The sequence below is a fragment of the Tamandua tetradactyla genome, chromosome 4 (assembly GCF_023851605.1).
Source record: "Tamandua tetradactyla isolate mTamTet1 chromosome 4, mTamTet1.pri, whole genome shotgun sequence".
NCBI lineage: Eukaryota > Metazoa > Chordata > Mammalia > Pilosa > Myrmecophagidae > Tamandua > Tamandua tetradactyla.
This window is the reverse complement of record NC_135330.1, coordinates 117,279,869-117,299,769: the sequence shown is the minus strand read 5'-3', so window position 1 is coordinate 117,299,769 and position 19,901 is coordinate 117,279,869. Positions and strand designations below refer to the sequence as shown.

Sequence of the window (19,901 nt, the reverse complement as noted above, 5' to 3'; positions counted from 1 at the left end):
GAAATGTTACGGTTTTTTAATGTTGAAATCATGTGTTGTTTAATTTTTGCACTTAAATTCAAATAGTTAACATTAAATTTGCTAAGCTTCTAAAAAAACTGATAGGCAGCTGAAATGACTGTTCTACATTATCAGGATTCACGCAAAAATCCATATGGCTTTTTCATGTTATTTTGTCCTTTACAACATTAATGAATTTCTTAAATGTCTTAAAATCATTTACAAACTAACCACAAAGGTTTTTTCCCCCAAAATAAAACTCTCCTGTTGACTTTATGCCAAAACTCACCATTTTAAGGGCACCAATGTTATAACTCTCTCAGAAAATGTTTGTGGACCCTGATTCTTTTGATAAGAGTTCCGTGTGTCCAATAAACCCTAGAGGACCTCATGTCTAATTGGTCACAGACTGAAACAACAAGATTATGTAAGAAAGCAGAACTATAACTACAGTCAGGTTTAAAGTCCTTTATTGAAAACCTGCTACTCTGGAGCACCACCTCATGAGGAAAATGCTGTATGAAAGAGCATCATTGATACAATACAGTCTAACTTTAAGCACAAAAAGATGAAAAGAAACCCTTCGCAAAAAACTACCAATTTCATCTAAGTCCTGGGACTCAGTTTTCACACAAAAAGGAAAAAAGAGCTGCAATTATCCATTTCAAAACTGGCAAGTGAGAGACTACAGACTAAGATAATAAATGGAAGTTATAATAGTCAACAGGATGTGACAAGACCCAGATAATAGAAAAACTGAACAGCAATCAAACTCATGTGTCTATTATGTGCAAGGCACTGGGATAGGTGCTAAAGCTAGCAAAATGTCTTGCCTTGCTGCGCCCAATACTATGAAGCAGAAACAGTTTGAATGACAAGCTGATCATTGACTACAGGATATATGCCTTCGTTACCTCAAACAATCAATGAATTAAGAAAGTTAACTTCAATAAAATAATTTTATGTGCAAAATATTTACATGTTTATGTGCAATTTTTAATTTAATTTTAGACTTCTGCTTAAGATTATTTCCAGCCTACAGCTTCTTCCGGTTAGCAAGATTTCTAATGATCTACTAAATAAATGTTAAGCATTAATATCAAGTTTCAGATTTCAACATTATGATTTATAGTTGTTCATTACTATTAGTCAGAAGTGATTTTTAGTGTTCTGAATAATAAAAGTAGAAATAAAACAGCATTGTCTAGGAGGGGCCAAATGGCGGCTTAGCAATGTGCGCGTTTTAGTTCGTCCTCCAGAACAACTACTAAATAACCAGAAACAGTACAGAACAGCTCCTGGAGCCAGGTCAGTGACTGGACACACAATGCACCTCAGTCTGGACCAGTTGGACTGGCTGCAAGCCTCCCCAAAACCATGACATCCCTAAGCCGCGGTGGCCAGTGCCGGTGCCCCTCCCCCACAGGTGGCTTTCCAGAGGAAAAGGAAAGAGACTCTAAACCTGGGCAAGGCGGAGTTCGCTAATTGGGCTCACGGAAAAAGAGGAAAGGGGAGGAAACGGAGGTTTTAGTGGCTGTGTCTCTACAGAGACTTGGCAGCCTCTGGATTCAGCTGCGGGACTTCTCGGGCTGCAACTGCCCCAGGCATAGGTAGAAACGGGCTACTTTCAGGGCTGTCTCCCACCTGTGCCTTCCCCAGGGGAGGGGTGAAGCCCAACTCAGGTGGAATCACTCTCTCAAGAAATTCAGACCTCAGGGCTTGGCAATTTGAAGCCATTAAAACCAGCCTACAACCTCTCCTCCATCTCCACCATGCCCATAGCAGGGAGAGTCTTCCAAAGTTAAAAGTGCTACAACATCTTTTGCTGGTGCGACCCACAGGCAGACGCACCACATACTGGGCAGGATAAGAAAAACAGAGCCCGGAGACGTCACATGAAAGTCTTTTAACCTGCTGGGTCTCCTTCTCAGGGAAAACTGACACAGGTGACTCCTTCCCCCTGATAGGAGGCCAGTTTAGTCCGGGGAAACTCCAGCTGGAGTCTATAATAACTACGTAGACCCTCCTCAGGGTGGGGAGGGAAAGGCACCACACAAGCAGGGCAAGAAACAAGAAAACAAAAACTGAAAAATTATCCTCCTAAGCTAGAGGTCTGGAAAATGCTGAACTGAAGGTCAAAAAACAGATAGACAACAAATTCATCTAGCAAGAAAAACCCAGGTAAGAGAAGTGAAAGCAATCTCCAGAATAAATGTAATTAAGGTAATTAAATGTCTAGACACCAGCAAAAAATAACAAATCACACCAGGAAAACTGAAGATATGGCCCAGTCAAAGGAACAAACCAATAGCTCAAATGAGATACAAGAGCTGAAACAACTAATTCAGAATATACGAACAGACATGGAAAACCTCATCAAAAACCAAATCAATTAATTGAGGGAGGATATGAAGAAGGCAAGGAATTAACAAAAAGAAGAAATGGAAAGTCTGAAAATACAAATACCAGAACTTATGGGGATGAAAGGTACAGTAGAAGAGATGAAAAAAACAATGGAGACCTACAATGATAGATTTCAAGAGACAGAGGTTAGGATTAGTGAACTGGAGGACGGAACATCTGAAATCCGACAAGATACAGAAACTATAGGGAAAAAAATGGAAAAATATAAGCAGGGACCCAGGGAACTGAATGACAATATGAAGCGCACAAATATATGTGTTGTGGGTGTCCCAGAAGGAGAAGAGAAGGGAAAAGGAGGAGAAAAACTAATGGAAGAAATTATCACTGAAAATTTCCCAACTCTTATGAAAGACCTAAAATTACAGATCCAAGAAGTGCAGCGTACCCCAAAGAGAACAGATCCAAATAGATGTTCTCCAAGACAATTACTAGTCAGAATGTCAGAGGTCAAAGAGAAAGAGAGGATCTTGAAAGCAGCAAGAGAAAAACAATCCATCACATACAAGGGAAACCCAATAAGACTATGTGTAGATTTCTCAGCAGAAACTCTGGAGGCGAAAAGACAGTGGGATGATATATTTAAATTACTAAAAGAGAAAAACTGCCAACCAAGAATTCTATACCCAGAAAAATTGCCCTTCAAAAATGAGGGAGAGATTAAAACATTTTCAGACAAAAAATCACTGAGAGAATTTGTGACCAAGAGACCAGCTCTGCAAGAAATACTAAAGGGAACACTAGAGACAGATACGAAAAGACAGAAGAGAGAGGTGTGAAGAAGAGTGGAGAAAGAAGGAAAATTAGATATGACATATAAAATACAAAAGGCAAAACGGTAGAGGAAAGTACTACCCAAACAGTAACAACACTAAATGTTAATGGATTGAACTCCCCAATCACAAGACAGAGACTGGCAGAATGGATTAAAAAACAGGATCCTTCTATATGCTGTCTACAGGAAACACATCTTAGACCCAAAGATAAAGACAGGTTGAAAGTGAAAGGTTGGCAAAAGATATTTCATGCAAATAACAACCAGAAAAGAGCAGGAGTAGCTAGCTATACTAATATCCAACAAATCAGACTTCAAATGTAAAACAGTTAAAAGAGACAAAGAAGGATACTATGTACTAATAAAAGGAACAATTCAACATGAAGACATAACAATCATAAAATATTTATGCACCGAACCAGAATGCCTCAAAATACATGAGGCAAACACTGCAAACACTGAAAAGGGAAATAGACACATCTACCATAATAGTTGGAGACTTCAATTCCCCACTCTCATCAATGGACAGAACATCTAGACAGAGGAGCAATAAAGAAACAGAGAAGTTGAATATTACAATAAATGAGCTAGACTTAACAGACATTTATAGGACATTATACCCCAAAACAGCAGGATACACATTTTTCTCAAGTGCTCATGGATCATTCTCAAAGATAGACCATATGCCGGGTCACAAAGCAAGTCTCAACAAATTTAAAAAGATTGAAATCATACAAAACACTTTTTCAGATCATAAGGGAATGGAGTTGGAAATCAATAATAGGCAGAGCGCCAGAAAGTTCACAAACATGTGGTGGCTCAACAACACACTCTTAAACAACCAGTGGGTCAAGGAAGAAATTACAAGAGAAATCAGTAAATATCTCGAAGCAAATGAAAATGAAAACACAACATACCAAAACCTATGGGACGCAGCAAAGGCAGTGCTAAGAGGGAAATTTATTGCCCTAAATGCCTATATCAAAAAAGAAGAAAGGGCAAAAATACAGGAATTAACTGTCCACTTGAAAGAACTGGAGAAAGAACAGCAAACTAACCCCAAAGCAAGCAAAAGGAAAGAAATAACAAAGATTAGAGCAGAAATAAATGAAATTGAGAACATGAAAACAACTGAGAAAATCAATAAAACCAGAAGTTGGTTCTATGAGAAAATCAGTAAGATTGATGGGCCCTTAGCAAGATTGACAAAAAGAAGAAGAGAGAGGGTGCAAATAAATAAGATCAGAAATGGAAGAGGAGACATAACCACTGACCCCACAGAAATAAAGGAGGTAATAACAGGATTCTATGAACAACTTTATGCCAATAAATACATCAATGTAGATGAAATGGACAACTTCCTAGAAAGCCATGAACAACCAACTTTGACTCAAGAAGAAATAGATGGGGCGGGCCGCGGTGGCTCAGCGGGCAAAGTGCTTGCCTGCTATGCCGGAGGACCTCGGTTCGATTCCCGGCCCCAGCCCATGTAACAAAAACGGAGAAACAGAATACAATAAAAAACAAGAAAATGTTTAAAAATGTTTCCCTTTCTTCCTTCCTTCCTTCCTTCTATCCTTCCTTCCTTCTCTCTGTCTTTCCTTTAAAAAAAAAAAAAAAAAAAAAAAAAAAAAGAAGAAATAGATGACCTCAACAAACCAATCACAAGTAAAGAAACTGAATCAATCATTAAAAAGCTTCCCAAAAAGAAAAGTCCAGGACCAGACGGCTTCACATGTGAATTCTACCAACATTCCAGAAAGAATTAGTACCAACCCTGCTCAAACTCTTCAAAAAAATTGAAGTGGAGGGAAAGCTACCTAATTCATTCTATGAAGCCAACATCACCCTCATACCAAAACCAGGCAAAGATATTACAAAAAAAGAAAACTACAGACCAATCTCTCTAATGAATATAGATGCAAAAATCCTCAACAAAATTCTAGCAAATCGAATCCAGCAACACATTAAAAGAATTATACATCATGACCAAGTAGGATTCATCCCAGGTATGCAAGGATGGTTCAACATAAGAAAATCAATTAATATAATACACCATATCAACAAATCAAAGCAGAAAAATCACATGATCATCTCAACTGATGCAGAGAAGGCATTTGACAAAATTCAATACCCTTTCCTGTTGAAAACACTTTAAAAGATAGGAATACAAGGGAACTTCCTTAAAATGATAGAGGGAATATATGAAAAACCCACAGCTAATATCGTCCTCAATGGGGAAAAACTGAAAACTTTCCCCCTAAGATCAGGAACAAGACAAGGATGTCCACTATCACCACTGTCTCACCACCCTACCCCTCTCTACGTGGGACATGACTCCCAGGGGTGTGGACCTTCCTGGCAACGTGGGACAGAGATCTTGGAATGAACAGAGAATCAGCATCAAGGGACTGAGAAAAACCCTAGAATGAGCTGAGACTTAGCATCAAGGGATTGAGAAAACCTTCTCCACCAAAAGGGGGAAGAGGGAAATGAGACAAAGTGTCAATGGCTGAGAAATTCCAAGTAGAGTTGAGAGGTTATTCTGGATATAGCTTTCACAATGTGACTGTGTGATTGTGAAAACCTTGTGTCTGATGCTCCTTTTATCTACCTTGTCAACAAAGGAGTAGAACATATGGAATAAAAATAAATAATAGGGGGAACAAATGCTAAAATAAATTTGGTTTAAATGCTAGTGATCAATGAAAGCAAGGGGTAAGGGGTATGGAGGTATAATCTTTTTTTTTCTTTCCTGTGTTCGTTTTTTCTTTTTCTATTGTCTTTTTATTTCTTATGAATTAATGTAAATGTTCTAAGAAATGATGAATATGCAACTAAGTGATGATATTGTGAATTACTGATTATGTATGTTCTTTTATTTTGTTTCTTTATTTTTTAAATAAAAAAATGCCTCAACTAAGTCATTATTTTCAATAACCCTTCACAATTTTAAATTCCAAAACAGTTTCCTAACTCTTCTTTCCATTTTTTTTCTATCCTTCTTTCCATTCTAGGACTTATTCTAAAGAAAATCATTAGTCAGAGACATTGTGGCAATTATAAAAGGAAAATCAAATAGAAGCTAGGAAATCTGGGCCTTGCTACTAATTTGTCTGCTGACCTCTTTCTTTTGGTCCTATTTTCCTAGCTATAAAGTGAGGGCTTTAGACAGAATAATAATTGCTAAAGTTCCTTTGTATGCCTCAAGTCTATCTTTTTATGTTGCATTTAAAAATATTAAACATCCAAAAGACAAAAAGCTTTTGAGAATTAGCTATATTGAAGCATAAATACAGGAAGCAAGACTATGGGATGTCAAACTTCAACAAAATACTACTTTGAAAAGAAAATTTGTTCTTAATGATATTTACAATGTTGTGCTACCATCATGACTATTAAAAAATAACTCCCAAAGAGAAAAAGATCCACTGACATTCCATCATAACCAAAATCCATATTTTCTAATCAATAACATAGCAGCAAAAGCAAAGGCCAATGAAGTGTAATTTTCCCATTTTGGAAATAGTCCCTGAAAGGAAAAACAGTTCAACAGGATGCATTATTTGAACATAATATAGTAATGAATGCAAAAAGACATGCTGTATTATGCAGTACAATTTATCTGCCTAATCAATATACAGCAACCACAAAATGCTTATGTGGATACTTAAGACTTTGTTTCATTTAGCTGAGCCACTTCTCTTATTTCAAGTTAAATTACTAGTAGTTTTTATCTTATACATGACTGCAGTTGCACATTAGAAAAACTAGTAGAGGCAATGTAATCATTTACTGATTGGATAAAACATATCTTACTTATGGTGAGTAGGTTCCATCATCTTCATACCCAAAAGATAATAGATTAGGATACAATAATAAATGGATAACAAGACACAGAAAATGAAAATTGGAGCTTATTTCTATCCAACTGTATAAATTATCTTCAAATAAATGTAAAAGCTCAGCTATAACAACTAAACACAAAAGAAATGAAAAATTTTGATTACATAATGGATGTATGAAACCAGCAATAAAAATTGAAAGGACATAAACAAGAAAATGTTGTGGTGGGTTTTGTTGTGGTTTTTTTTGTTTTGATGACAATTAAGAGTTTTGCTATATTTAGAACAGATAACATTTATACTTCAGCCACCATATTCCTTGCAGTCATTTGCTAAACATGAAAAAAACATTCATTCTATGCCTATACTTATAAATTTTAAAATGTTTTTTTATATTTTAAATATAAAATAAATACATATTTATTATATTTTTGTTAAATTCCTTTGAATTTTTGAAGCTAGCATAGATATTCTTGTGAATACTATCACTCACTTAATAAGATCGCCAAAATAATTAAGCATTTGTGACTATCACAAAATACTTCAACTGATCCCAAATAAGAAACAATGCCATTTTAGATGTTAAAGGGATTCAACAACGCTAGCCTTTATTGAAAGATGCTAGGCAATGGTGAGGCCCCATGTCTAGGAAAGACTGAAAAGGCCAACATTCTTTCCACACTATAAACACTTTTTTTTTTTTTTACATGGGCAGGCACTGGGAATCAAACCTGGGTCCTCTGGCATGGCAGGCGAGCATTCTTGCCTGCTGAGCCATCGTGGCCCGCCCCACCATAAACACTTTAAGTTTGACCTTTGAAAGGAAACTGAAACTATGGCCATTTGTAATCCTGCAAACAAATCAACCAAGAGCACATTCAAAATCAAGTCTGCATGAATGCATACGAGACTTCATTTTGTAGTACAAGATTGTCTGAAGACTAAAATGTCTTTAGCATACCTCTTAAGTAGAATCATAGCAACCCTTAGTCATCTCCAAACTCAACAATGCTTCAGGTATGGAATAATGGGAACTGAAATGGAACAAGAATCAGGAGACTAGGGAAATGGCTTTGTCAGGAACTCATATCTAATTGAACAGTATGTGCCAGGCACTATCCTACATGTTTCACATACGCAATTTCATTTCATCATTACAATATACCATGAGGATGAAATGATTGTCCACATATAGTCAAGTAGACTCACAAAAGTTAAATAACCTACAGAAATTCACAAACTTAGAAAATAGTACAGCCAATATTTTAAAAACAATTTCTCTCTGAAGCAGTGGTTAATCTATAGTAGACAAACTACATAAAAGTCATCCTGATGTCTATCAAGCATAGATAGTATTTCTCACCTCTGAAGGTGACAGTAAAAGTCAGCAACGTTCACAATAAGAAGAAATCCAGAAATCGGGAAAATTTAATTTTTGTTGTTGTGATTTTCAATTATGTACCCATGGTGTATAAGGTATTATGGATCTATCTTGTAATTACTCTCCAATTCTAACAATTTGTTGAAGAATTTATGTCACTAGTGTCACCCCCAAAGAAGGATGCCTGTCTATTACAATAATATGATTAGTCATGACCACTGAACATTAAAAATAAATGTTCCATACTCTCACTTCTAGTTAGAATGAAGAAAGATGCAACAATTTCAATTTCACCCTAGCAACCACAGTGAGTAAATTAATCTATAAAAATCAGTATCTTAACATCCCTCATACAGCTAAAGATAAAAGAAATCTAAATGAACTAAATTCTAGAAATTAATGAATCTTTTAAAAAGACCCATACTAACTTTCATCCCTGAAATGGATGGCAGAAGGAAGAAGAATTTTCCCTAGACATGTAAGGAGAAAGAAGCTGAGCTTGTAACAAACTTAAAATGGTCACATACAAATACTATGATAGTCTGGTATACTGAAAGGTTCCAACCACAGAGAAAATCTTCATGTACCCACCAACTCTCCCAACTCTTACGTGGTCTTCACTAACTGCACAGGAATGTACACTGAAAACAAGAAGCAGGACAAGAGCTGAAAGATATCCTTCCTGAAGAATGCCAGACCTTTCCTTAGTGTCAAGGAACAGCCCACAGAAGGACAGGAGTGCAATACAAGAGGTGACAGGAATTATCCATGGCATATGTGTCTTTATCCAGTGCAAAGAAGCAAGTGCTCAGGAACTAGGGCTGACAACACAACAAGCAAACTCACTGCCCTCCCCTTCTCTATGTGGGACATGACTCCCTGGGGTATGGATCTTCCTGGCAACGTGGGACAGAAATCCTAAAATGAGCTGGGACTCAGCACCAAGGGATTGAGAAAACCTTCTCAACTGATAGGGGGAAGAGAGAAATGAGACAAAATAAAGGTTCAATGGCTGAGAGATTCCAAACAGAGCCAACGGGTTATCCTGGAGGTTATTCTTACACATTAAGTAGATATCACCTTGTTATTCAAGATGTAGTGGAGAGGGTGGAGGGAACTGCCTGAAAATGGAGAGCTGTGTTCCAGTAGCCATGTTTCTTGAAGATGATTATATAATGATATAGCTTTTGCAATGTGAATGTGTGACTGTGAAAACCTTGTGTCTGATTCTTCTTTTATGTACCTTATGGACAGATGAGTAAAAATATGGATTAAAAATAAATAAATAATAGGGTGAACAAATGTTAAAATAAATTTAGTAGATTGAAATGCTAGTGATCAATGAAAGGGAGGGGTAAGGGGTATGGTATGTATGAATTTTTTTTCTGTTTTCTTTTATTTCTTTTTCTGAATTGATGCAAATGTTCTAAGAAATGATCATGATGATGAATAGACAACTATGTGATAAAAAAAGAATGTTTATATTGTGTGTTTATTGGTTTTATTAATAAAATTTTTTTTAAAAAGAATACAGAACTGGGTCTGATAAATCTCTCTGAGGCACTCATGGCCTTCACTGAGTGGCCTTGGAAGGCTGAGAGCAGGGTAACAGGACAAGAGAGATCTGAGTTGCAGGAAGCCAAATACAGGACTGGATGCCAAAGGGAACTTTCCAGCAATCTGAAAATCTGTCAGTTACAAATCAAAGAGAGATTAACCATGGTTTGTAGAGTTGGAGGATAGGCTATAAATTATAAAGAGAACACTGGACTTGTACCAGAACTCAGATACAAAACCCTGCTGAAAGGAAAGTTCTGATCCCTTCCTTAAAACATTGAAGTCAGAGATAAACAAAATAAATCTAAAACTACCACAAATCACAGTTCCAGATTAATCACAGATTAGACTAACTCAGTGCTTGTGCACACACACACACACACACACACACATATAAACATGTATTACAGCTTAGTAGATAAAGGGTGTGGTAGTTAGGGTCAGCTGTCAACTTGGCCCTGTGATGATGCCCAGTTCTGTTTTGTGGAGTTAAATAATCAGCATGTGAAATTCACGTAGATTGAAATGCTGGTGATCGGTGAAGGGGAGGGGTAAGGGGTATGATATGTATGAATTTTTTCTGTTTTCTTTTTATTGCTTTTCTTGAATTGATGCAGATGTTCTAAGAAATGACCATGATGATGAATATACAACTGTGATGATAGTGTGAGTTAGTGATTATAGAACAAGAATGGAATGATCATATGATAAGAATGTTTGTGTTTATATGTGGTTACGTATCAGAAATAAAAAATAATTTACTTTTAAAAAAATGAAAAACAAAAACAAACAAAAAATTTAAGAAAAAAAATTCATCTATGGCTGATTACATCTGCAGTTGGCTAAGGGGAGTGCCTTCCACAATGAGAGATGTTTAATTTAATTAGCTGGAGGCTTAAAAGAGATAGGTCAGAAGGGTATACAACATAGCACAGCACAAGCAGTTCAGCATACCTCATCTCAGTACTCACAGCTCAGCCCAGACATTTGGAGATGCAGAAAGGAATTGCCCCCAGGGAAGGCCACTGGAGCTCAGAAGCCAGGAGAGAAGGCCAGCAGAAATCACCATGTGCCTTCCCAGGTGATACAGAAAGTCAGATGAAAGCTAGCTGCCTCTCCTCTGAAGAATTATAAATTTTTAACTAAATAAATCCCCATATTAAAAGCCAATACATCACTGGTGTATTACATTCTGGCAGCTTTAGCAAACTTAAACAAAGGATCCTGCCCTTTCCTGGGGAAAATATTATTTACTTAAGTATAGTCCTTTTACAAGCAATATCAGTCATACAATTAAAATTACACACAGAAAAGAAAAAAAAATGTGACCCATGGTCAAGAAAGAAAAAAACCCTGTAGTAGCAGCCTTAAACAGTTCTAAAAATGGCCCAGATGTTGAAATTATTAGACCATAAAAAATATACTTAAAATACGTAGTAAAAAATGTATGAGCATGCAAGATGGAAAATTCAAAGTAAAACCAAATGAAAATGACAGAAATGAAAAATACAGTAAGGGAAATGAATGACTCATCAGGTAGGCTTGATACCAGCCCATAAAAAGCAGAGGAAATAATTGGTGAATTTAAAGACAAGCCAGTGGAAACTATCCAAAATTGCACATACATACACAAAGCAGTGGTAAAAAAAAAGAAAAAGAGGAGTGTCAGAAAACTGTGGAATCACATTAAATGATATTATAAATGTGTAATTAGAGTCCCAGGAGAGGGGTTACAAAAAAGGTGTATAAAAAAGATGTGATAGTTAAAAAACAGATGAACAGATGATAGATAGATAGATGGATGGAGAGACAGATGGATACACAGGTAGAATGATACAGCAAAGGCAGCAATGTTAAAAGTTGGTGTATCTGGGTATCTAGGGAATTGGCATTTTGGTGTTCTCTGTAAATGGTTTTGTATTATTTGCAACTGTCCTATAAGTTGAAAATCACTGCAAAATTAAGAGTTTAAAAAATATACGTATTTGAAGAAATTATAGAGAGGTGAGTCAAGATGGTGGCATAATGAGGTGTGGAATTTAGTGGAATTTAGTTCGTCCTCCACAGTGGCTGGTAAATAAATACCCAGGAATGTACAGAACAACTGCTGGGGGAACAACACTGACCATACACACAGGTGGAACAGCTCAGATCCCACACAGAACTGCAAGTCCCACAAATCAAGAGATTTGTGCCCCTCCCCCATGGGCACAGCAGGCTGGTTCCCCAAAGGAAAAAGAAACAGACTTTACTAATAGGAAGGGCTTAGCTCAACCAAGCTGCAGTTGCAGAATTTAACAAATTCTGACTACTGAAAACAGGCCCCAGCACTGATAAACCTAGAATTAGCACTGAAGGAACTAAGAGCTTTTGCTCCAGCAGAGAGGGTTGGGGCTGGAAATACATAGAGCCACATACCAACTCAAGCTCTAGATGACAATCCCGAGGCACAGGTATTTTTACTTCTTAACATCTCATAACATAGAACTGCAAGCTACTCTCAGGCTCCAGCACTACCCAAGGCAAAGGCAGAACTAAGAGATATCTGAGACAAAGTAACTAGACAAGGGAAAGGGTGTATCTTTCACAAGGGGGCCCAGCTCAAGTGGAATCCCTCCATCAAGGAATTCAGGTCCCAGGGGCTGCAAAGCAGAAGCAGTAAAGCCCTCTTTCTACTTCACTTCTGTCTCAACCAGATTCCTGGCAGGGAGAGTCTGCTAAAATTAAAGGCACGGTGTTCTAGTTTGCTAGCTGCCAGAATGCAATATACCAGGAACAGAATGGCTTTGTAAAAGGGAATTTAATAAGTTGCTAGTTTGCAGTTCTAAGGCTAAGAGAATGTCCCAATTAAAGCAAGTCTATAGACATGTCCAAATAAAGGCATCCAGAGAAAGATACCTTTGTTCAAGAAAGCCGATGAACTTCAAGGTTTCTCTCTCAAGTGAGAAGGCGCATGGCGAACATAGTCAAGATTTCTGTCTCAGCTGGAAGGTACATGGCAAAAACAGCATCATCTTCTAGCTTTCTCTCCTGGCTTCTGGTTTCATGAAGCTCCCTGAGAAGCACTTTCCTTCTTCATCTCCAAAGGTTGCTGGCTCATAGACTCTCTGCTTCATGGTGCTACAGCATTCTCTGCTCTCTCCAAATTTCTTTCATTCTCCAAAATGATGCCTCTTTCATAGGACTCCAGAAACTAATCAAGACCCACCCAAATGGGTGGAGACACGATTCCACTTAATTCAGCTTAACAACCGCTCTAGATTAAATTGCATCTCCAGGGAGATGATCTGATTACAGTTTCAAATGTAAAATACTGAATAGGGATTAGAAGAAGAGGCTGCCTTTACAAAATAGGATTAGGATTAAAAGATGGCTTTTCTAGGGTACATACATAATTTCAAATCAGCACACATGGCATCCATTTAAACTGGTGGGAAGCTGCAGGTAGATAAGGGCCACATGCTGGGCAGGATAGGAAAAGCAAAGAGCCTAGAAGTTTCATAGGAAACTCTAACAACCTGCTGGATCTCACCCTTAAGGAAAAGTGATGCTGGCTTCTCTCCTATTGAGACGTGGGCCTGTTTGGTCTTGGAAAATCTGAATGGGTTTTATAATATCTTGGAAGCCCCTCCTCAAATAAAAAGGCTCCACATAGACAGGGCAAGAAAGAAAAGCAAGAACTGAAAAATTCTGATCATTTAAACAGAACCTGTGCTAGAGGTCTAGAATAAGTTTAATTGAATGTCAAAGAACAAATAGAGAACAAAGACATCCAGCAGGAAAACCCTAGGTAAAAGAGTAGAAACAACATCCAGAATAAATTAATTAAGGAAATCAAATGCAAACAAAACACCAGCAAAAAACAATGTGTCATACTACGGAAATCAAAGAAATGGCTCTGTCAAAGGAACAAACCAACACATTGAATGAGATACCACAGTTGAAACAACTAATTCAGGCTGTTCAAACACAGAACCAAAATCTCATCAAAACTCAATTCAACAAGCTGAGGGAGGTTACAAAGAAGCTAGTGGGTGAACATAAAGAAGAACTCAAAAGTCTGAAAAAACAAGTTGCAGAATTTATGGGAATGAAAGGCACAACAGAAGACATGAAAAAACAATGGAAACCTAAACAATAGATTTGGAGTGACAGAACTGAAGGATTAGTGAACTAGAGCACTGTACATCTGAAATCCAACAAAGAAAATATAAGGAAAAGAATGGAAAAATATGAGCAGGATCTTAGGTAATTGAATGACAACATGAAGTACATGAATATACATGTTGTGGGGGTCCCAGAAGGAGAAGAAGAGGGAAAAACAAAGAAAAAGACTAATGGAGGAAATAAACACTGAAAATTATCCATCTCTTATGAAAGACATAAAATTACACATCCAAGAAGTGCAGCATATGCCAAACAGAATAGATCAAAATATACATACTCGAATATACTTACTAATCAGATTGTCAAATGTCAGAGACAAAGGGAGAATTCTGAATCACCAAGAGAAAAGCAATCCACCACATACAAGAGAAGCTCAATAAGACTATGTGTGGATTTCTCAGCAGAAACCATGGAAGTGAGAAGGCAGTGGTACGATATATTTAAGATTCTGAAAGAGAAAAACTTGCCAACCAAGAATTCTTTATATAGCAAAACTGTCCATCAAAAATGAGGGGGAGTTTAAAATAATTTCAGATAATCACTGAGAGAATTTGTGATGAAGAGAACAGCTCTACAAGAAATACTAAAGGCAGCACCACAGGCAGATCAGAAAAGGCATGAGAAAGAGGTCTGGAGAAAAGTGTACAAATGAAGACTATCAGTAAAGGTAAAAAGGGGAAAAATTAGATATGACATATAAAATCCAAAAGACAAAATGGTAGAAGAAACTACTGCCCTTACATAATAATATTAAAGTTAATGGATTAAACTCAGCAAACAAAAGATTTAGACCATCAAAATGAATTAAAAACAGGACCCATCTATATGCTGTCTATGAGACTCACTTTAGACACAAGGACAAAAATAGGCTGAAAGTGAAAGGTTGGGAAAAGATATTTCATTCAACAAGAACCAGAAAAGAACACAGGTAGCTACACTTACATCCAACAAATTAGACTTCAAAGGCAAAAACAATTAAAAGAGATAAAGAAAGACATTATGTATTAATAAAAAGATCAATTCAACAAGAAGATATAACAATCACAAATATTAATGCACCAAGCCAGAGTGCTCCAAAACACATGAGATAAACTCTGACAACACTGAAGGGAGAAGTAGACACCTCTACCATAATAGGTGGAGACTTCAATTCTCTCCCCTCACCAATGGACAGAATAGATAGATGATCAATAAGGAAACAGAGATTTTGAACAGTAAGATAAATGAACTAGAATTAGCAGACATTTACAGAACATTGTACCACATAACAGCATGATAAACATTGTTCTCAAGTGCTGATGGATCATTCTCAAGGACAGACCATATGCTGGGTCAAAAAGCAAGTCTCAATAAATTTAAGAAGACTGAAATTATGCAAAACCCTTCCTCAAATCCAAATGGAATGATGTTGGAAATCAATACCAGGTAGAGGTTTGGAAAATTCACAAGTATATGGAGGCTAAACTACACACTCTTAAACAACCAGTGGGTCAAAGAAGAAACTAAAAGAGGAATCAGTAAATATCTCAACAGAGCAAATGAAAATGAAATAAAACACCAAAATTTATGGGATGTCACAGGGTAGACCACAGTGACCACAGTGACTCAGCAGGCAGAGCTCTCACCTGCCATGCTGAGACTTGGGTTCGATTCCTGGTGCCTGCCCATGCAAAAAAAGTTATCGGATGCAGTGAAGGCAGCACTGAGTGGGAAATTTATTGCCTTAAGTGCCTATATTAAAAAAGAGAGCAAAAACTGAGGAATTAACTATTCACCTGGAATAACTAGAGAAAGAAGAGCAAAGTAACTGCAAACCAAACAAAAGGAAAGAAATTAGAAACATCAGAGCACAAATAAATAGAACTGGGAATAGGAAGACAATCAAGAAAATCTGCAAAACCAGAAATTGGTTTTTTGAGAAAATCAATAAAATTGATAGACCCTGTGCTAGTTTGAAAGGATTTATGCAACCTAGAAAAGCCATGTTTTAATCCTGATCCAAACTTGGGAGAGAAACTGTTTCTCTTTTTTTTTTCTGGCATGGCCAGGCACAGGGACTCAAACCCATGTCCCTGATATGGCTGGCAAGAACTCTGCCACTAAGCCACCATGGCCCACTTGCAACTGTTTTTTTTTAATCCTTATCAGTTTCAGTTCTATAGGTTGGAAACTTGTTCAGGTTATCTCCATGGAGATAGTACTCACCATATTGTGGGTTTTAACCTTGGATTAAAGAGAGATGTGACTCCACCCATTCCAGGTGGATCTTGATTGGTTTACTGGAATCCTTTAAAAGAAAAGTGTTTTGAAGCAAGCTTCAGAACAGGAGGAGAGCCAGAGCCACAGAGCCCATGCAACCAGAGACCTTTGGAAATGAAAAACGAAAACACCCTCTGGGGAGCTTCATGAAACAAGAAGCCTAGAGAGAAAGCTAGCAGACATCGCCAAGTTTGCCATATTCCTTCCCAGTTGAGAAAGAAACCCTGAATGTCATCGGCCTTTATCATGGTTAGGTTCATGTGTCAACTTGGCCAAGTGGTGATACCTGTTTGTTTGGATGGGCAAGTGCTGGCCTGTCTGTTGTGATGAGGACATTTCACAGAATTAAATCATGATCATGTCAGCTACATCCACAGCTCAGCCAAAGGGGAGTGTCTTCTGCAATGAGTAATGCTTAATCTGATCACTGGAAGACCTTTAAGGAGGATTCAGAAGAGAAAGGCTCTTCCTGTCTCAGCTGGTGAGCCTCTCCTGTGGAGTTCATCCAGACCCTCCATTGGAATCGTCAGCTTCACAGCCTGCCCGGTGGATTTTGGACTTGGTGTTCCCGTGGTCATGTGAGACACTTTTATAAATTTTATATTTGTGAGTGTTCCCTGTTGATTCTGTTTCTTTAGAGAACCCTAATACATCTTGGTACCAGGAGTGGTTCTTAAGAAACAGAATCTTAAAAATGGGTTTTTATGAATGGTTTTCTACTCTGACTGGACTCAAAGACACTAAGGACTCTGATTCCCACAATCAGAATGACACTCCCAATCCATGGAGTGAGTCGGTAAAAGAGATAGTCAAAATATCACCACTTGATTCTTCTAATGCTTCGCTTGTACCAAGCCAGGCTCTGGGAGACAATGTTTTTGACACCTTTACAGAGTTTTGTAGAAATAAGAGGTATACAGATGTTGGTTGGTTGTTGTTAGATACACTGGCTACATTAAGGAGTGAAAGGGATGGGCTTAAGGCTTCAAATAAGAAGCTTAAGCGCCGTCTGACAGATGTAGACGTTTCTGTGAGTATCCTGAAGGAAAATCTTATTTCCTGTACCCATAGACTTGAGATCTCTTAAGACTCAGAATCTTATCGTTAGAGTAGCAACTGTACAACGTAAACTGAAATCTCAATCTTACATGGTGTCTGCCATTAAAGTGAGGGCATTGATTGGAAAGCAGTGGGACCCTGAAAAATGGAATGGTGACATATGGATTGATAATGATTTGGGGGGTGAGGTTGAAACCCTAGGTCATGCTGAGACTTCTCTAGATAACCCTGTAATAGTTTGCCCTGAGGACATAACTGCCCCACCTCCAGTCTGCCTTGAGGAGTTGGCCACCCAACCTCCTCCTGAAGGGATTAGCCCTAGAGTCATTAATCCTGTTTCACCAGATGAAGTGGCAAATGAAGGCCCTGAAACAAATAGCTTGGAAGATATTTCTAGTTCTTTTCATGACCCACCCCCATCACCCCTCATTTCTTCCAGACCTAGAACTAGGCTAAAGTCACAACAGGCCCCTAAAAGTGAGGCACAAAGTATCACACATGAGGAGGTACGTTATACTCCAAAAGAACTGTGTGAGTTTTCCAATTTATATAGACAGAAATCAGGAGAATATGTGTGGCAATGGATTTTAAGGGTGTGGGATAATGGTGGGAGGAATATAAGGCTGGATCGGGCTGAATTTATTGATATGAGCCCACTAAGCTGAGATTCTGCATTAAATGTTATAGCTAGAGGGGTCAGAAAAGGTATTAACACTTTGTTTGAATGGTTGGTTGAAACATGGATCAAAAGGTGACCAACATTACCTGAGGCTGAAATGCCAGAACTGCCCTGGTATAACACAGATGAGGGGATCCAGAGGCTTAGAGAGATTGGAATGTTAGAGTGGATTTATCATGCAAAACCTGCTTACACCCCAGGAATGTCCAGAGGATGCACCTTTTACCAGAACAGTGAGAAATAAATTTGTGAGACTAGCACCATTATCCCTGAAGAGCTCTGTGGTTGCACTTCTCTGTAGGTCACATATAACTGTAGGAATTGCTGTCACTGAGCTGGAATTCTAAAACACAATGGGGATGGCGGGATCCCAAGTTGGCAGAAGCCAGGTGGCAGCACTTAATCAAAGACAGGGCAGACGTGGCTATTATAATAGACAGTAAACTCAAAGCAGGCATTAAAATTATATGACTCGCAGAGATTTGTGGCATTGGCTAGTAAATCATGGGGTACCTATAAGTACAATAGAAGGGCAGTCTACTAAATTCTTGTTTGAGCTGTATAAACAAAAGAGTTCTATGTCAAATGAACAGAAGTCTAACCTTAGTTACAAAAACAGAGTCATGGCCACTTAATCAATTTCCAGACTTGAAACAGTTTACAGACCCAGAGCCCCTTGAATGAAGGGGAGGCCAGGTCCCTTTGGAGGAGAACCCTGTTACACTGCCACAAATTTATGCTATTAATCTTCCTCCAAGCCTTCCCCAAGGAGACCAACAGCCTTTTACCAGGGTAACTGTGCACTGGAGAAAAGGAAATAATCAGATATTTGGGGGATTATTAGACAGTGGTTCAGAAGTGACATTAATTCCAGGAGACCCAAAACATCACTCTGGTCCACCAGTCAGAGAGGGGGCTTAATGGAGGCCAAGTGATCAATGGAGTTTTAGCTCAGGTCTGTCTCACAGTGGGTCCAGTGGGCCCCCAGACCCATTCTGTAGTAATTTACCCAGTTTCAGAATGTATAATTGGTATAGAAATACTAAGCAACTGGCAGAATCTCCACATTGGCTAACTTGTGCAGTAAGGGCTATTATGGTGGGAAAGGCCAAGTGGAAGCCACTAGAACTGCCCCTACCAAGCAAAATAGTAAATCAGAAACAATACCAGATTCCTGGAGGGATTGCAGAGATTACTGCCACTCTTAAGGAATTGAAGGATGCAGGGGTGGTGATTCCCACCACATCCCCATTCAACTCTCCTATCTGGCCTGTGCAGAAAACAGAGGGGTCTTGGAGGACAATACTGGATTACCGTAAGCTCAACCAGGTGGTAACTCCAATTGCAGCTGCTGTTCCAGATGTGGTATCATTGCTTGAGCAAATCAATATATCCTCTGGTACCCGGTATGCAGCTATTGATCTGGCAAATGCCCCAGTATGCAGCTACTGATCTGGCAAATGCTTTTTTCTCAATAGTTATTAGTAAGGACCACCAGAAACAGTTTGCTTTCACCTGGCAAGATCAACAATATACTTTCACTGTCCTACCACAGGGGTATACCAACTCTCCAGCCCTATGTCATAATTTTGTCTGTAGGGACCTTGATCGTTTCTCCCTCCCACAAGACATCACACTGGCCCATTATATTGATGATATCATGTTGATTGGATCTAGTAAGCAAGAAGTAGCAACTACTCTAGACTTACCAGTAAGGCATTTGCATGTCAGAGGATGGGAGATAAATCCAACAAAAAT

At 38.2% G+C, this 19,901-nt stretch overlaps 1 protein-coding gene across 2 annotated transcripts in view; it reads right to left on the bottom strand.

The window, feature by feature from the left end:
* Nucleotides 1-19,901, bottom strand: part of VWA8 (von Willebrand factor A domain containing 8) — a 631,595-nt gene that overhangs the window by 548,469 nt on the left and 63,225 nt on the right. The gene's annotated exons all lie outside the window — the stretch shown is intronic.